This window comes from Bos indicus x Bos taurus, chromosome 9, assembly GCF_003369695.1.
Source record: "Bos indicus x Bos taurus breed Angus x Brahman F1 hybrid chromosome 9, Bos_hybrid_MaternalHap_v2.0, whole genome shotgun sequence".
NCBI classification, from domain to species: Eukaryota; Metazoa; Chordata; class Mammalia; order Artiodactyla; family Bovidae; genus Bos; species Bos indicus x Bos taurus.
Window position 1 is genome coordinate 72533852 of NC_040084.1, and position 19593 is coordinate 72553444.

Sequence of the window (19593 nt, forward strand, 5' to 3'; positions counted from 1 at the left end):
TGGGCTAGAAACTCATATGCTATATTTGAGCCCAAAGCTGAATTTTTATAGGCAAGTTATAACCTTTCTAATAGACTTTGAACTGCAGTGACTGATCCTTGCAGGTATAACTGTAATGAGCTTTCAGCTCTTGTTTGAGTGCATTTTCCACCTGAATTCGAATCTATAATGAATCATGAGCTGATTTCCAAGCTGCCGTCTCAGGAGGACAGCTGGGTGAAAAGGTCAGGGAGAACTGGTCTTTGTTTAAAGTGGTGCCAGCAAAAATATCTCATTTAAAATCTGCTGGAAGTTGGCACTTTCATTTTTTCACCTTTATCTCAGTGCCTGCACTCTGATGAGCAGAGCAGAAGAGAAGCAAAGTTTTGTTAATATAATTGGGCATTAGGATCTAAGAAACCTCAGAAAGCAAAGAGGAAGTCTATTACATTTGAAATATTAGATTTTATGTCAGATACCGTGGGCATGTGTTTGAACTAGTATGATTTGATATATAGCCAAGGGACACTTACATATCAATTAGGATGGTGATGAGTCATGTCCAAGTTCAAGGAATATGTATTCCTATGACTAAGCTTCATCCAAATGTTTCTACAAGGAAGAAACTGCTTTCTTATAGTACATCTTGGTACAAAGATGTAACCACCCAAAATATTTACTTCAAAACAACATGTTTTAATCTTTCTAGTTTTACTGTGGTGATTGGAGAGATAAAACTACTACATTTAAATGAAGCTCCATGTCTTACATGTAGTCAAGGCTATGTAAATATTTGCTGAGTTAAAGAATGAAAATATAAATGAATAATAAAGTGTGACAGAATCAATCAAGTTCCTTCTGTGTCATACCGGCTTTTAAATGGGGATTTTTCTTCTTTTTTAAAATTGAAATATAGTTGATTTACAATGCTTCAGGTGTACAGCAAAATGATTCAATTATATATATGTGTGTGTGTATATACATATGTTGAGAGGTGTATACATGTATTTATATCTTTTTCAGATTCTTTTTTCATTGGCCACCACAGGCAGCTTATGGGATTTTAATTCTCCTGACCCAGAATCAGACCCAGGCCCCTGGCAAATAGGCCCCGAGTCCTAACTACTGGGGCACCAAGTCCTAATCACTGGACCACCAGGGACTTCTTTTTCACTATATTTTATTACAAGATATTGAATATAGTTTCCTGCCCTACATGTCCTTGCTGGTTATCTATTTTATATATAGTAGTGTATCTCTCTTAATCCTAAATTCCCAGTTTATCCCTCTCCCCTTTCCCCTTTGGTAACCCTGATTATTTTCTATGTCTTTGTAAAAGGAATTTTTAAATTGAGTTTAAAAAGCATTCTCAGGGTGAATATGACTGTATTACAGAAACAATCCTCGGGCAAAGTAAGTTTTCTCGGAGAGAATTCCTGCATAGAGAATTAGAGTCTGTGGCTTTAGAATTTGGTTGGCAGAACCACTAAAGAATCCTGAGAATAAAGACAACCCATCTCTTAGCCTCTAGATAATCATGTGTGGATGTGTCTCCTCATTTCCAGATATGACTCTACGAGTGGAAAAAAGCCCCTTATATGAAGGAGCATTTTCTTCCACAGAAGCAGTTCAAATGCCAGGAATCCTTTTAAAAGGATTTCCTATGGATGGACGAAAGCGTCATAAAAGCTCTGGTTTCCTATATGATTGGGCCACTGTAAGGAATCATAGCTGCTTGAAAAGGCACTGAATTTCTAAATCAAACACATAAGGTGTAATAAAAACCACATCATGGGCTTTAAAATCAGAATTTTGGGGTTTGAATAAAAACACAATCACTGGTTATAACTTTTACTTGATCTATTTGAGCCTCAATTTCCTTCATGTGTAAAGTGAAGGTAATAAAATCTACTCTATAGAAAGGTGAAATAATACATGTAAAATGATCAGCACAATACCGTTCTCTTGGTATTTGGTTGATAAGCGTAACCATCGACATTATTGAACAGATACATATCCTACCTTGAAATGTTCCTTATCTGCTCTACTTCTTCAGACAATCCCGCGATATTTATTGTGCAGCTACTATAAGCCAGAAGTGTGCTAGGTATCACGCATACAGTGTTGATTAGACATACATGGCCCCCTGTTCTCATGGAGTTTACAGTCCAGGAGGAAAGAGGGACATTAAACCAGTAATCCCTAAGAAGAAAAATCAGAAAATGAAACTTTATTATGGGTTAACCAACAATCCAAGCTTTATTATTTTGAACAATTTTCAACCCTTTCCTTTCCTTGGCCCCTTTGTTTAAGCATGGGCTGTAGGGAATTTCAGAAGAAATGTATTATTATCCACTTCTCTAGCATTAATAATTTTTAAAGCCATGGACTTTAAGAAAGTTTAAAGTAGGCGATTCAATGTATTAACCACTATTTTTATTGCAAAGAACAGAATCTATTTCTGGGCTTCCCAGGTGGCTCAGTGGTAAAAATCCACCTACCAATTCAGGAGACTTGGGTTTGATCCCTGGATTGGGAATATCCCCTGAAGGAGGAAATGGCAACACACTCCAGTAATTTTGCCTAGAAAATCCCATGGACAGAGCAGTCTGGACTACAGCCCCTGGGGTTACAAAGAGTTGGACACAACCAAGAGACTAAGCACTCACAGAATCAACTCTGGCTAGTGAAGCAGAATGATATTTACTGCAGAATATTGATACTAATTCCCAAATTGTTGGAAGATTCAAAGACACAATCTAGGCTGAGTTAAAAGGAATGAGACCCACGCCACATTATTGAACCAGGCCATTAAGTGTGGCTGTCCCCTCTCCACTGATCAGGAAGCTATCAAGTCAAGAAGTTGCCACCTCAGCTGCCAGGGGCAGATCCAGACTTCCCCATACCCACAAAATGAGCCCTCTGTACTCTGTCTTTCCTCTCATGTCACTCAGTTCTAAATCAAAGTCTTGTGTGAGTGCATCTAATTGGGGGCACCTACATCTCATATAGAACGGCACTGTAAACCATATTTGGAAAATGTGTGTTTAGCTTTTTTAGCTTCAGGACCCTTAAAGGGGCCTGAAAGTGTTAGTAGCTCCATTGTGTCTGACTCTTTGAGACCCCATGGACTACCCACTAGGCTCCTCTGCTCATAAGATCTCCCAGGCAAGAATACTGGAGTGGATAGCCATTCCCTTCTCTAGGGGATTTTCCTGACCCAGGGATTGAACCTGGGTCTCCTGCATTGCAGGCAGGTCTTTTAACGTCTGAGCCACCAGGAAAGCCCTGAAAGACCTGGGGGTGGATATACAGTGAGGTGATCCACTATATGAAAGTGTTTGGCAGAGGCATGAGCATCAACTGAAAAAGAGTATCTCTTTATAAGAAGAGTGGATTCTATTTCCAACCACTTCATCGTCTGCATGCCTGTGGGGCCACCCTTTTTAACCATTTAGTACACTAATTCAGCTCAACCTATAACAGAGTAGATGTTAAGATCTTATAATTCTTTTAAATGACTAACCTGGGACAGGTTATTTATTAGGAGAATGATATCAGTGTTGTCTGGTGTTAGTTTCTTGGTGTACCATAGTTTCACTCTTGGTTTTGCCAGTGGCTAGTCAATGTGACTGGCATGTGAAACTGATGAAATGAATTGAGAAACGGAGTCTGACACATGTGACCAAACCAAATCCATCAACATCCTGGTCTGTTTACCAGAAATGAAAGCTGCTAAGAAGAGTGTAAAAAAGAAAAAGCAAAACAAAGCCAATTGTTCATCATAAGTTTAAAAACAATAAACTCTGTGTGTTGTGTGTGTGTAGATCAAATTAAAACAAAACAAATTAAAGCCAGAGAATAAGGGTAGGTGGGTGCTAATAATGCTTTTAATGGACACTGACATTTGTTTTTTTCTTATGCTTTGAAATTTTTATTTTGTGTTAGAATACAGCTGATTAACAATGTGGTGATAGTCTTAGGTGATAGTTTCAGCTGTACATATACATGCATCGATTCTCTCCCAAACTCCCCTCCCGTCCAGCCTGGCACACAACACTGAGTAGGGTCCCACGTGCTTTACAGTAGGTCCTTGTTATCTATTTTAAATATAGCAGTGTGTGCAGCCAGCCATAAAGTCATCCTCTATGTCTGTGAGTCTTTCTGTTTTATTTAGGTTCCACATATAAGGGATGTCATACAATATTTCTCCTTCTCTGAAATACTGACATTTCAACTTCATATAATGTTGATGTTCAGGAGATAGTCTTCTTTTGATTTTTTCCCCCCAACAATTAAAAAAATAAAAACCATTCTTAGCTCATTGAACACACACAAGTGGTGGACCAGACTTGATCCTCAGGCCCTCATTTGTCAAACTCTGTTAGAAATCATTAGCGTTTCCACCCACTTAGGCTGAAGGTTCATGGATCCTGACAAACTAGAGAGGGAACCTATGGGGTTGTGGTGTGTTTGTTATTCTGTTCTCTTCTATGCCAACAAATGTTACATATAGATGATGCAACCACAAAGTTGGATGGTGACTGTGTTTAGATTGCAGACCAAGTGTCCACGGTAGGAATGCTGTGTGGATTCACATCTGGTAAGCAAAGTGGTGTGTCCACAGCTGACTCACCCAAATACTATCCCGTTTAATAGTTACATGTACAAGAGGACACAATGAAAACTCACTTTAAAAATATTTCTAACATGGAGAGGGTAGTAGCATTATTCATTAAGATGTTATGCCATTGACTGATGGTTTGCATGAACTGTGAAATTGTTAGATCTACTTAAAACTTCACCAGTTATACATTTTTTCATAGTGAAGAGTGGAGAGAGATATTGCAGGCTCTGAGAGCAACAGAACAAAATTTCTCAGATTTTCTCTTAGGACTTGAGTTGCTAAGCCTTAAAGATGCAAAGAACTAGGATTACTTATCTTTAGGAAGATAGTGCCTATTGGGCTTCTTTGCAAGGATAAGACTCTCCTGTAGTTACGTGCAAAATGCTGCAGATTTTGTTTTTTCTTTTCCAATGTTTCTGAATGGAGACCTTCATCAGAAGGACTTCCCTGTTGGCACAGTGGTAAAGAACCTGCCTGACAATGCAGGAGATGCAAGAGACATGGGTGTGGTCCCTGGGTTGGGAAGATCCCCTGGAGGAGGAAATGGCAACCCACTCCAGTATTCTTGCCTGGAAAATCCCATGGACAGAAGAGGTCTCCAGTCCATGGTATCGCAGAGTCAGACACAATTGAGCATGCACAAACATCTCATCAGAAGCATCTGTTATAGTACGGATGCCTGAGCCCCTCCTCAGAAACCCTATTAAATCAGCAGGTTTGGGGTGGATCCCAGGATTCTAACTTTCAGCATGTGAGAAGATTTTATTATGCCTGAGAGAAGCTTGAAGATCACTTGAGGCTTCTAATGCCCCAGAATAAAAAGGCCAGGGTTTTGCTTCTTGGGCAGACTATAGGACACAAGACTCTCTCCAGAGGCTGAGAACCCCAAAGCCTGAAGGGGTAGTGATCACTGAATGCATTTCAGGCCTTCCCCTTGGGGTCCTGCCTCCTTTCTGGCACTGCCAGCGGGAGCTCTGCTGATGACTGCCTAACTCTGCCACATTCTGTCCCTCCCTTCTTGTTGCCTATGAAGGCCCTGCCCACTGCCCACCATCCCCACTTTCCATCTTCTCTGCCCTCTCTCTCTGCCCTTCAATAAGTGTCAGCTTCCCCAGGTGTCAAGATGCTGTCTTTTGCTCTCAGCCCTACAAAAGTAATCGAGGCAAGAACATACCAGGAGCCTGGCTAACTTCTAGGAACAAGGCAAGGAGCAAACACAGAGAACAAAACACAGAGTAACATCTCAGCAAATTATCCAGTCATACACCAAAGCCTGAAAACCACAGTGTGGCATCAGTGTGAAAGATGATCAGCTGAATCAGAAAGCCAGCTGGCCAGCAAGTGGCTGGTGTGGATGGTGGCGGTCAGGCCCCCCTAAAGATCAGGCCATTGGATTCACCCCCTCCCTGCAGCCAAGCTTTCAGTGGTCACCAGAAGAAACAATTACCTTCGCTTTTAGAGGTGGTTGGTCCTATTTAAGACACAAGGTACTTAGAAAGCCTTGCTCAGACACACATGTCCCACCCACTGAGTCATTCAACATGCTTCTCAGGTCTTGGTCTTGATTTCCAGTTCTGGTAATTGGGCTTATGGCTATTTTAGACATCAAGCTGTCCCATTCCTCCAGGAAGCAAGACTGATTTGTGATCCCAGGGCCTCTGACTTTTCCAGGATCTGTTTCAGATTATGAGGTCATATCTAGCCCAATGGAAGCCATTTTTATAGGGTGGATATTTAAATGAATCCACTCATGCATCTCATTTCTGAACCATTCTGTAGTTATAGATGCAGAATCATATTTTCACAGAATATTTTTATATAACAGTCAGGGAACATCATCACCACTACTGAGTCTCTAGTCTATAGCCAGGCATTCACATGACCATTACTGTGAGTCCTGGTAGGAAAGGGATGCCACAGTGCCACTGGGTAGTTTGAGGAGAGTTTAATGAACAAATGACTTATTAGGTGTGGGTGGAGTTTAAGGAAACCACGGAGGATGGTGTAGTTCCCTGAGATAGGGAAGAGTAGGACCCACTGCTGGAACTCACAGGATAGCTGTTTGGAGAAGGCTGTCTAATAGCAGCTGTGACTTCTGTATGGGAAATGCTGCTGCTGCTAAGTCACTTCAGTCGTGTCCGACTCTGTGTGACCCCATAGACGGCAGCCCACCAGGCTCCCCCATCCCTGGGATTCTCCAGGCAAGAACACTGGAGTGGGTTGCCATTTCCTTCTCCAATGCATGAAAGTGAAAAGTGAAAGTGAAGTCACTCAGTCGTGTTTAACTCTTAGCGACCCCATGGACTGCAGCCTACCAGGCTCCTCCGTCCATGGGATTTTCCAGGCAAGAGTACTGGAGTGGGGTGCCATTGTCTTCTCCGATATGGGAAATAGTCGACCCAAAACTACCCAACAGGGACGGAGCTGGGGGAGGTGATATCTGTCTTTCCCTCTCCTCCCTCATGTGGTCCTGAGCTAGTGTCTCCAGGGCCCAACCCCCAGGAAATCAAGTGACCACGGAGCTTGCGGATACAGTGCATGTGGACCAGCCTCCCAGGGCACTGCTCAAGCAATGCATGAATCTGGAGGGGCCTGTATAAGTTTTCAAGGGCCACACAGAGCCTCATAGCAGCCCTCTCAGGAAACCCCATTCTTCTCACCTTACAACTCTGAGGAACTGGGTACCCTCCACTGCATTAACATGGCTAATGGACTTCAGAGTTGAGGTTCAAAATCATGTTGGGTTTGCATCTACTAGATGAAAGGGACAGAAGAGAAGGAGGATACTTCCCTGGAAAACTAAGAAGTCTTCCATATTTCATGTATCTGTTCATCCTGGGAGACTCCAGTAGCTAGGAGGAGTTTCACATGGTATGCTTCTGAGATGCTGGGGCAGAAAGTGGTGGTGGTTATAAGGGGTGTAAACTTGTTCAGGAAAGATCCACTTTTCATACATAGCATGTGCTCTAATTCACCAGTTCAGACTTGAGAATACACATATATTCTTTGGGGTCTATAAGAAACAGCAAACAGAACAGGCATCTATTAAAACATGCTGCCTTCTTCTGAAGGCACTCCCACCTTTGCTGTCAATCATTGTATAACTTTGTCTCAACTTAATGAACAGTCCATCGTTATTTACCAAACACTTTTATGTGTACGGCTTATAGGTAGGCTTCCCAATATCCATGTAAATAATAACATTTGTGACACTTACGACACCAATACATCTCAAAATAAATTAATTGATGCTTGCTAATTATTTTGACACTCTTAGATAAAAGATGCTATATATCTTTTATTTTCCACTTCTGAGATAAGCATAGAAGTGAAGAGATGCATAACTGAAGGAAGAACTTGCAAAATGATTTTTCCTTCACAACATTGAACAGTGAACAGCTAAAGATATGAGCATCTTTTTAAAAATTGAATGTAATTGTAGAAGTTCAAAAACATGCTGTTCAGCAATGTGCCTTCTGTCTGCCTGTGACCTTTCTGCCATGCTTTAAGGTCAGCAAGCACAGATGGGTTGAGAAAAATGATTTAACCAAACTCTCTTGAAGGAAGAGGAAATATTTAAAACACCCTTAAATATCTCCAGAGACAGAGTAGGGTGGGTAGGAAGAGAACTTAGGACCACAGGGGTGTAGGAACCCAAGGGTAGTGGGAAAACGCCTGCCACATCCATAGGGGCAGCTGCTCTTGACTGAAGCTGATTCTTTGCAGTTTAGGTGTATGGACCTCGATCTTTCTAGTTTCTCTTAAAAACTGAGGATCTAGGTTAGAACAAGATGGTGGAGGAGTAGGTTGACATGGAGGACATCTCTCTCCATGGGTAGGTACATCAGGAATACACTTTCAGACACAGCAGTGCATGCAGAGCACCAGCTGAGAGCGGACAGGAGTACCTGACCAGTGGAAAAATATATATATATATAAACCTCGCAAAACTTGGTAGAATGAAGGAACTAGGGAGAAAAACATGACTGCTAGTAGGACTGGACCTACCCTCGGTGACTGGGGGAACTGAAGCAGGGGTCCGATCCCCACATCCGGGCAATCCTCTGAGTCGGAGGAGAAACATTTACGGCTGAGAGTGAAACAGCTGATCGATGGTAGCCTAAATGGAATGAGAATCAGACAGTCCTTGATGCAGCCATGTATACCCTGGACTGGAATGCTGGTCCCCTGGAAGGCTCAGCAGCTGGAAGCTGGAGTTTAGGAGTTGTGAGGAGCAGCCCAGGGTGAAGGCTGCTGCTGACTGCGGAGAGAGGGAATGAGGGGATGTGAGGGAGGAGATCATGGTGGGAAATGCCAGTGGAGGAAAACCTGTTAGCCATGATAGCAAGGAGATATTGCTGGGTCACGCATATGGGGTGGAGCCATCACCATAGCCTCTCTCTCCTCACATGCCAGCATTGGCAGCTGAACAGTAGAAAGGCTGGCCCATCAAACACCTGATGCACTCATCTACAGAGTAGGACCCCACCCAGGGTGCCCCTGTAAGTGCCTGATGTGCCAATCTACAGAATAGGACCCCCAGCCAGGGGGTGCCCCTCTATGTGCCTGACACGCCAAACAACAGAGAAGGAACCCAGGCAAGGGAGTCCTCTAAGTGCCTGAATGGGCAGAGCTATGGAGAAAGACTGGCCAAAGAGGCTTTCTGATCGCCAGGTACAAGAGGCTCAAAAAAAGACTCTGATAGGGCCATAACTCCTGCTGTGGAGGCAGTCCATGTCCCTGCACACTAGGCACCTCCAGGGTCCCTGCAAGCAAGCAGCTGCACCACCTTAATACTCAACTCTCACTGGGGCAGAGCTGCAACAGGCAAAAAAAGTCTTGCATCTATGCACACATGGTCGCTTTGGTCATGTCCAACTCTGCGACCCTTTAGACTGTGGCCTGCCAGGCTTCTCTGTCAGGGAGGGGGGTGTTCTCCAGGCAAGAATACTGGACTGTATTGGCCAATACTGGTTGCCATGCTATATTTCCTGCTTCCCTAGCTGCCAGCTTCCCTGAGTACCTGGTGCTGCCAGAACCCCTGCAACCCAAGTGGCTGCACCACCTTCACACCTGGCCCTCACGGGGGCAGACCCAAGTCCTCCAGGGCAGCCTCAGGAATAAACCCCAGTGGATGACCCACATGCAGAGGTGGAAATACAACCACAATTGAAACCTAGGGGCAGTGTGGCTAAGGAAGAAGACCCAAAACTTTCCCACCAGCTGTACAAGCTGCAGATTAAATTCACACAATCAACTAGGACTCTGTGCCAATGGAATATATAAAAGGTCATTGAGAGCTCCCACAAAAGAAAATGCACTAGTTCTGATAGCTGTGGACATTGGAGGCAAGAACACACAGGAGTAGGACCGGATTAGAATCTGAGCTGCCCTCACAGCAGGTCCAGAGATCAGCACAGTGTTAGTGGGCATCCTAGGGAGGTGAGGTGGACTGTGACTCCCAGCGAGGGAAAAGACACTGAGAGCAGTGACTCAAGAAAAACATTTATTATTCTTATTTTTTGACTTGTTCTGTAGATTCTTTTGGATTTCTCCCCCCCCCCCACTTATTTTTATCCCTTCCCCTACTCCTTCTGTTGTAGTTGTTGATTTTATTGGCACTAAGAAATCCAATTAAGCTTTAGAGGTTGTTTTTTTTTTCCCCTCAGTCACATTTTTTGTTGTTGTTATAAACCTCTGCTTCTACGTTGGGCTTTTGCAGTTCTGTGGAGTCTTCCTTTTTTTTTTTTTATTTTAATTTTTAATTTTTTAAACCTATTATTATTATTATTTACACATTTATTCTTCATTTAACTCTGTTTAACTTTGCATACCTATTCTTTCTTTTTCTCTTTCTCTCCTGTCCTCTCAACATATTTGTTAGTTTATTTTTATTACTTTATCCTCCAATTGGCACCTTTCTTTAATTTTTTTTCCAGTTTGTGCTTTAAGTTAGCTTTGTGCTGGTAGACATAATTTTTAGTTTCCTTTATTCACCATGTCAATCTATTATACTTTATTTTTGTTGGACTGTTTTGATTTTGCTTATGGGTGTATATGTATATGTGTATATTCAGTCACACTTTTTATTGTTATAAGCCTCTGCGTCTACGTTGAGCTTCTGTAGTTCTGTGGAGTTTTCCTGTTTTTCCCTTTTTTCTTTCTTTACGTTTTTCTTTTCTTTTCTCTTTTTTATAATTCAATTTTTAATTTTTTAAACCTATTATATCTTTTCTACATTTATTCCTTTGTTTGCCTTTCCTACTGTCCTTTTCCCCTTGCAGTTAATCCTTAATGCATATAAATCTTCATCTGACTCTATTTAACTTTGCATATCTATTCTTTCTTTCTTTCCTTTATTCTCAACATATTTGTTAGTTTCGATTTCATTTTTTTATTCCCCCTGGCACCTTGGTTTAGTTTGTTTTCCAGTTTGTCCTTTAGTTAGTTTTGTTCTTAACTGGTAAATGTAATTTGGATTTCCATTGTTTGTTAGGTCAATCTACTGTACTTTTTTTGGGGGGGGGCTGTTTTGACTTTACTCATGGCTGTATATGTATATGTGTTTATTCCATATTTTAATTATTATTTGCCTGATTTTGTAACTGCCATTTGTCTGGGCTTCATCTTTGATCTTGCATTTTTGGATATTTGTTTTAATCTCACTTAATGCTAAAACAAACCACTTGTGAAACCTTCTTTCCTGACCAGAGATCAAGCCCTGAGTCTTATGGAGTGGAAGCACTGACTCCAAGACCCTAGACTACCAGAGAACTAATCCTATGGAGTATCAAATAGTGAGAACTCACACAAAGAAAACCACCTGAATACAAGACTGGGCATCACCCAACCACCAGTAGCACCCTGTACAAGATGCCTCATCTAAACAACAAACAAAACAAAAATACAAACCCAATCATTAGCAGACAGGATTATCACCACACTCAGGCTTGCCCATCAGAGGAAAAACAAACAAACAAGAGCTCAGCACAAATCTTGTCCTATGTGAAGCTTACACAAACCACTGGACCAACCTTAGGAGGGCAGAAACCAAAAGGAAGGAAGAATTCAACCTTCTTCAAGGAAAGGATTCAACTTTCCTTGAAACCTGGGAAATGTGTATCAGCTTTTGCTCAGTCATGTCCTACTCTTTGCGACCCCATGGACTGTAGCCTATCAGGCTCCTCCATCCATGGGATTTTCCAAGCAAGAGTGCTGGAGTGGATTGCCATTTCCTTCTCCAGGAGATCTTCCCAACCCAGGGATCGAACCCAGGTCTCCTGCATTGCAGGCAGACGCTTTACCATCTGAGCCACCGGGGAAGCCCCATAAGGAGACCTCAAACACAATAAGTTAAAAAAAAAAAATGAAAAGGCAGAGAAATACTACACAAATGAAGGAACAAACTAGAAACACAGAAGTCCAAATAAATGAAGAGGAAATAGGCAAACTACCTGAAAAAGAATTCAGAATAATGATAGTAAAGATGATCAAAAACCGTGAAAACAAAATGGAGAAAATGCAAGAATCAGTTAACAAAGACCTAGAAGAATTAAAGAATAAACATACAGAGACAAAACAACACAATTACTGAAATTAAAAATACTCTAGAAGGATTCAACAGCAGAACATCTGAAGCAGAAGAATGAATCAGTGAGCTGGAAGATCAAATGGTGGAAATAACTTCTGAAGGGTAGCATAAAGTAAAAAGAATGAAAAGAACTGAGGACAGTCTCAGAGACATCTGGGACCATATCAAACCCACCAACATTCAAATTACAGGGGTCCCAGAAGAAGAAGAGAAAAAGAAAGGATATGAGAAAATTTTTGAAGAGATTATAGTTGAAAATTTCCCAACATGGAAAAGGAAACAGTCAATCAAGTCCAAGAGGCACAAAGAGTACCATACAGGATAAACCCAAGGAGAAACACACCAAGACACATACTAATCAAACTAACAAAGACTAAACACAAAGAAAGAATATTAAAAGCAGCAAGGGAGAAGCAGCAAGTAACATACAAGGGAAACCCTATATGATTAACAGCTAATCTTTCAGCATAAACTCTATAGGCCAGAAGGGAATGGCAGGATATATTTAAAGTACTGAAAGGGAAAAATCTACAACCAAGATTACTGTACCTGGCAAGGATCTCATTCAAAATTGATGGAGAAATAAAAAGGTTTTCAGACAAGCAAAAGTTAAAAGATTTCAGTACCACCAAACCAGCTTTACAACAAATGTTAAAGGGACTAATATAGTCAATAAATACAAAAGAAAAAAAAATCTACAAAATCAACCCCAAACAATTAAGAATATGGCAATAGGAACATATATATCAGTAATTACTTTAAATGTAAATGGATTAAATGCTCCACCCAAAAGACACAGACTGGCTGAATGGAAACAAAAACAAGACCCATATATTTGCTGTCTATAAAAAACCCACTTCAGACCTCAAGACACATATAGACTGAAAGTGAGAGGATGGAAAAATATATTCCATGCAAATGGAAAGCAAAAGAAAGCTGGAGTAATAATCCTCATATCAGACAAAATAGACCTTGAAATAAAGAAGATTGCTAGAGATAAGGAAGGACACGACATAATGATCAAGGGATCAATCCAAAAGAAAGACATAACAATTGTAAATATTTATGTACTCAATTGAAGCACCTCAATACATAAGACAAACACTAACAGACATAAAAGTAGAAATTGACAGTAACAAAATAATAGTAGGAGACTCTAACACCCCACTCACACCAATGGACAGATCATCAAAACAGAAAATTAATAAGAAACACATCTTAAATGATACATTAGATGAGATGGATCTCATTAATATCTTCAGGATATCCCACCCAAATGCAGAATACATCTTCTTCTCAAGTCCACATGGAACATTCTCCAGGATAGACCACATCTTGGGTCACAAATCAAACCTTAGTAAATTTAAGAAAATTGAAATCATATCAAGCATCTTCTCTGACCACAATGCTATGAGACTAGATATCAATTACAAGAAAAAACTGTAATAACACAAGCATATGGAGATTAAATAACATGTTTCAAAATAACTAACAGTTTACTGAAGAAATAAAAGGGAAATCAAAAAATTTCTAGAAACAAATGACGATGAAAACACAACAACTCAAAACCTATGGGATGCAGCAAAAGCGGTCTTAAGAGGAAAGTTTATAGCGATACAATCCTACCTCAAGAAACAAGAAAAACATTGAATAGCAACCTAACTTTACACATAAAACAACTGGAAAAAGAAGAACAAAACCCCCCAAAATTAGTAGAAGGAAAGAAATGCTAAAGATCCGAGCAGAAACAAATGAAAAACAAATGAAAGAAACAATAGTGAAGATTAATAAAGCTAAAACTGGTTCTTTGAGAAGATAAACAAAATTGACAAACTTTTGGCCAGGCTCATCAGGAAAAAAAGAAAGAGGAATCAAATCAACAAAATTAGAAATGAAAAAGGAGAGGTTACAACAGACAATGCAGAAATACAAAGGATTATTAGAGACTATTATGAACAACTATATGGCAATAAAATGGATAACCTGAAAGAAATGGACAGATTCTTAGTAAAATTCAATCTTCCAAGACTGAACCAGGAAGAAACAGAAATTATGAACAACCCAATTACAAGCATTGAAATTGAAGCTGTGCTAAAAAAAAAAAAAAAAAATCTCCCAAAAAACAAAAGCCCAGGACCAGATAGCTTCACAGGAGAATTCTTTTTTTTTTTTTTCACAGGAGAATTCTATCAAACATTTAGAAAAGAATTAATGCCTATCCTTCTAAAACTCTTTCAAAAAATTGCAGAGGAAGGAACACTTCCAAAGTCATTCTATGAGGCTTCCATCACCTGATACCAAAATCAGACAAAGACAACACAAAAAAAGAAAACTACAGACCAATATTACTGATGAACATAGATGCAAAAATCCTCAACAAAATTTTAGTGAACAGAAATTCAACAAAACATCAAAATGCTCATATACCATGGTCAAGTTGGGTTTATTCCAGGGATGCAAGGATTCTTCAATATACACAAATCAATGTGATACACCATATTGACAAATTGAAAGATAAAAACCATATGATAATCTCAACAGATGCAGAAAAAGCCTTTGACAAAATTCAGCACCTATTTATGTTGAAAACTCTTCAGAAAATGGACATAGAAGGAACTTACCTCAACATAATAAAGGTCATATATGATAAGCCTACAGCAAACATCACTCTCAAAGGTGAAAAACTGAAAGCAATCCCCCTAAAATCAGGAACAAGACAAGGGTGTCCACTTTCACCACTATTATTCAACATAGTTCTGAAAGTCTTAGCAACAGCAATCAGAGAAGGAAAAGAAATAAAAGGAATCCAGATTGCAAAAGAAGTAAAGCTCTCACTGTTTGCAGATGACATGAGAGTGTACATAGAAAACCCTAAAGATAGTATCAGAAAAGTACTAGAGCTAATCAGTGAATTTACCAAAGTTGCAGGATACAAAATCAATATACAAAATCACCTGCATTTCTATATACTAACAATGAAATATCAGAAAGAGAAATTAAGGAATCAATCCCATTCACCATTGCAACAAAAAGAATTAAATATCTAGGAATAAACTTACCTAAGGAGACAAAAGGACAGAAATGGTATGGACCTAACAGAAGCAGAAGATATTAAGAAGAGATGGCAAGAATACACAGAAGAACTGTACAAAAAAGATCTTCACGACCCAGATAATCATGATGGTGTGATCACTGACCTAGAGCCAGACATCCTGGAATGTGAAGTCAAGTGGGCCTTAGAAAGCATCACTACAAACAAAGCTAGTGGAGGTGATGGAATTCCAGTTGAGCTATTTCAAATCCTGAAAGATGATGCTGTGAAAGGGCTGCACTCAATATGCCAGCAAATTTGGAAAACTCAGCAGTGGCCACAGGACTGGAAAAGGTCCGTTTTCATTCCAATCCCAAAGAAAGGCAATGCCAAAGAATGCTCAAACTACCACACAATTGCACTCATCTCACACGCTAGTAAAGTAATGCTCAAAATTCTCCAAGCCAGGCTTCAGCAATATGTGCACCATGAACTTCCTGATGTTCAAGCTGGTTTTAGAAAAGGCAGAGGAACCAGAGATCAAATGGCCAACATCCACTGGATCATGGAAAAACCAAGCGAGTTCCAGAAAAACATCTATTTCTGCTTTATTGACTATGCCAAAGCCTTTGACTGTGTGCATCACAATAAACTGTGGAAAATTCTGAAAGAGATGGGAATACCAGACCACCTGATCTGCCTCTTGAGAAACCTATATGCAGGTCAGGAAGCAACAGTTAGAACTGGACATGGAACAACAGACTGGTTCCAAATAGGAAAAGGAGTACATCAAGGCTGTATATTATCACCCTGCTTATTTAACTTCTATGCAGAGTACATCATGAGAAACGCTGGACTGGAAGAAACACAAGCTGGAATCAAGATTGCTGGGAGAAGTATCAATAACCTCAGATATGCAGATGACACCACCCTTATGGCAGAAAGTGAAGAGGAACTAAAAAGTCTATTGATGAAAGTGAAAGTGGAGAGTGAAAAAGTTGGCTTAAAGCTCAACATTCAGAAAACGAAGATCATGGCATCCGGTCCCATCACTTCATGGGAAATAGATGGGAAAACAGTGGAAACAGTGTCAGATTTTATTTTTCTGGGCTCCAAAATCACTGCAGATGGTGACTGCAGCCATGAAATTAAAAGACGCTGACTCCTTGGAAGAAAAGTTATGACCAACCTAGATAGCATATTCAAAAGCAGAGACATTACTTTGCCAACAAAGGTCCATCTAGTCAAGCCTATGGTTTTTCCAGTGGTCATGTATGGATGTGAGAGTTGGACTGTGAAGAAGGCTGAGCACTGAAGAATTGATGCTTTTGAACTGTGGTGTTGGAGAAGACTCTTGAGAGTCCCTTGGACTGCAAGGAGATCCAACCAGTCCATCCTGAAGGAGATCCGCCCTGGGATTTCTTTGGAAGGACTGATGCTGAAGCTAAAACTCCAGTACTTTGGCCACCTCATGCAAAGAGTTGACTCATTGGAAACGACTCTGATGCTGGGAGGGATTGGGGGCAGGAGGAGAAGGGGACGACAGAGGATGAGATGGCTGGATGGCATCACTGACTCAATGGACATGAGTCTGAGTGAACTCCGGGAGTTGCTGATGGACAGGGAGGCCTGGCGTGCTGCGATTCATGGGGTCGCAAAGAGTCAGACATGACTGAGCGACTGAACTGAACTGAAGGAGACAAAAGAACTGTACACAGAAAATTATAAGATGTTAATGAAAGAAATAAAAAATGACATAAACAGATGGAGAGGTATTCCATGTTCCTGGGTAGGAAAAATCAATATTGTGAAAACAACTATACTACTAAATGCAATCTTGATTCAATGCAATCCCTATCAAATTACCAATGGCCTTTTTTCACAGAACTAGAACAAAAAATTTCACAATTCATATGGAAACACAAAAGACTCCAAATATCTAAAGCAGTCTTGAGAAAGAAGAATGGAGCTAGAGGAATCAACCTTCTTGACTTCAGATTATATTACAAAGCTACAGTCATCAAGACAGTATGGTGCTGGCACAAAAAACAGAAATATAGACCAATGGAACAAGATAGAAAGCCCAGAAATAAACTCATGTACGTATGGGTACCTTATTTTTGACAAAGGAGGCAAGAATATACAATGGGGCAAAGACAGCCTCTTCAATAAATGGTGCTGGGAAAACTGGACAGCTACATGAAAAAGGATGAAATTAGAATACTTCCTAACACCATACACAAAGATAAACTCAAAAGGATTAAAGACCTACATGTAAGACCAGGAACTATAAAACTCTTAGAGGAAAACATAGGCAGAACATTCGATGACTTAAATCAAAGCAAGATCCTCTATGACCCACCTCCTAGAGTAATGGAAATTTAAAAAAAAAAGTAAACAAGTGGGACGTAATTAAATTTAAAAGTTTTTGGACAGCAGAGAAAACTATAAGCAAGGTGAAAAGACAGCCTTCAGAATGGGAGAAAATATTAGCAAATGAAACAACTGACAAAGGATTAATTTCTGAAATATACAAGCAGCTCATACAACTCCAGACCAGAAAAACAAACAACCCAATCAAAAAGTGGGAAAAAGATCTAAACAGACATTTCTCCAAAGAAGACACACAGATGGCTAAGAAACACATGAAAAGATGCCCAACATTGCTCATTATTAGAAAAATGCAAAACAAAACTACAATGAGATATTACCTCACACCAGTCAGAATGGCCATCATCAAAAAGTCTACAAACAATAAATCCTGGAGAGGGTCTGGAGAAGAGGGAATGCTCTTGCACTGTTGGTGGGAATATAAATTAATATAGCTGCTATGGAAGACGGTATGGAGATTCCTTAAAAAACTAGGACTAAAACCACCATATGACCCAGCTATCCCATTCCTAGGCATATACACTGAGGAAACCAAAATTGGAAGAGAGACATGTATCCCATTGTTCATTGCAGCACTATTTGCAATAGCTAGAAGATGGCAGCAACTTAGATGTCCATTGAGAGATGAATGGATAAAGAAGCTGTGGTACATATACACAATGGAATATTACTCAGCCATAAAAAGGAACACATTTGAGTCAGTCCTAATGAGGTGGATGAACCTAGAACCTATCATACAGAGTGAAGTGAGTCAGAAAGAGAAAGATAAATATCATACTCTGAAGAATTTATTTACAGGGAAACAATGGAGAAACAGACATAGAGAATAGACTTATGGACATGGGGAGAGGGGAGGAGAAGGTGAGATGTATGGAAAAAGTAACATGGAAACTTACACTATAATATGTAAAATAGATAGCCAATGGGAATTTGCTGTATGGCTCAGGAAACTCAAACAGGGGCTCTGTATCAACCTAGAGAGGTGGGATGGGGAGGGAGATGGGAGGGAGGTTCAAAAGAGAGGGGGTATATATATATATACCTATGGCTGAGTCATGTTGAGGTTTGGCAGAAAAGAGCAAAATTCTGTAAAGCAGTTATCCTTCCATAAAAAATAAATTAATAAAAAAATTGAGGATCTAAAATTTAATTTTTCATTGTTCATCATTAAAAAATAAAGGACCAAATAAAACACAGTTGAAATAAAATAACATGAAATAAAAACACTTAAAAAATCACTGACTATAATAAATATAATATCATCTGTCTCTGTGAGTCCAGGTCAGGGAATCTTAAGACTGAAAGTCCATTATTCTAAAACTAAATAGATGCATTGAATGAACTATTTCTAGTCTTAAAATGTAACATTTATCTTCCAGAAATGAAGTCAACTGGGGCTACAGTTTATTGGGGATATAGGTTTATAGGATGTATATTAAGAACATCACCCTTCTAAGCTTACTTTACTCAGAGATGTTTGCTTAGATCTAACCTTTGTTCTTCCCCTCATTTTATTTGTGAAGAGCACAGACACCACTTACACATTGGCTTTTAATGTATTTTTAAAGTTCAGACTGAAAAGCCCCTTACCTCCCACTTTCTTAAGTTTGTTAGGCAAAAATAGCTCCCATTTCCTCACCACTTGCACAAACCATTCATTAATAATTTATCAAAATGTTCCATAGCAAAGACAGAGCTGATGCCTACATGATCATTATGTGTTCAGGGGTTGTGCAGTGCCTTTGATTTCCCTGCACCTGCTGTCACCTGCTTTCTGCTGTCTCTGTAAGGTTTGTATTTTCTAGGATGCTACCGGTATAACCTTTAGCCTCATATTGCCGCTGCCTGGCAAGGTTGCTGCTGCATGGAGACAGCAGATGGATACAGCTTGCTGTGACCCCATTTTTCATCCCACCTCTGCTTCCCAGGGCCTTGCACCGTGATGTGGAGCAAAGTCCCTGTGCTAAGCTGAAT